Raw genomic sequence first — 701 nt, 5'->3', positions numbered from 1 at the left:
ACCCCGGCCCCGTTTCAGCTTGGGACTTTTCCTAAAGTTTGCTGAAACCAGACACCTTGCTCCACCGAGCCCGCGTGCAGCCACAGTTTAAAAGGCCGCCTTCAGCGCCCCCTCCCCGCCCCCAGCGGAGACTTCAAAAGGCCCGGCGGGCGCCGCGGCCCCAGCACCTATGAGCCGCCCCCCGCACCCGGAGCCTGCGCGGGAGTCAGAGGACGCAGAGCGGCCGAAGTTCGAGCGCAGGCGGACCGGGCCGGAGGCGCAGCCCCGCGCGCTCATGCCCCTCCCGGTGCCGCTGCGCTCCGAGCGCCCGCGCCCAGTTTAGGGAAGGGGACTCAGCACCCCCGCCCCCGCGCCCGCGCCCGGGGCTGCGGGGACCCATGAATACAAATGCCGTTAGGCGCCCGAGGAAGGACCGACCGTCCAGCCTCGCACCTAGGGACCCAGTAAGTGCCCCGGAGCTCCTGAAGCACTGGGGATACCAGTGTGTGTGCGTAAAGGTGCGCGGATATGGGGAGGAGGGTGCACAGGCAGGGAGTGAGTACGGTTAGTGCCCGCGTACTAGTGGAGAATTGTGTGTAAGTGGGGGTGTGTGCACATGTGAGTGCGTGTACTTGGGGGTGTGTACATAGGGGTGTGCACGTGAAGGTGGTATGAGAGGTGTGCGCGTGGGTGTGTACGTTGGGGGGACCTGGCTAGGCTAG

This window comes from Pteropus medius, unplaced genomic scaffold (genome assembly GCF_902729225.1).
Source record: "Pteropus medius unplaced genomic scaffold, Ma_sr-lr_union100, whole genome shotgun sequence".
NCBI classification, from domain to species: Eukaryota; Metazoa; Chordata; class Mammalia; order Chiroptera; family Pteropodidae; genus Pteropus; species Pteropus medius.
This window is presented reverse-complemented; position numbering follows the sequence as displayed.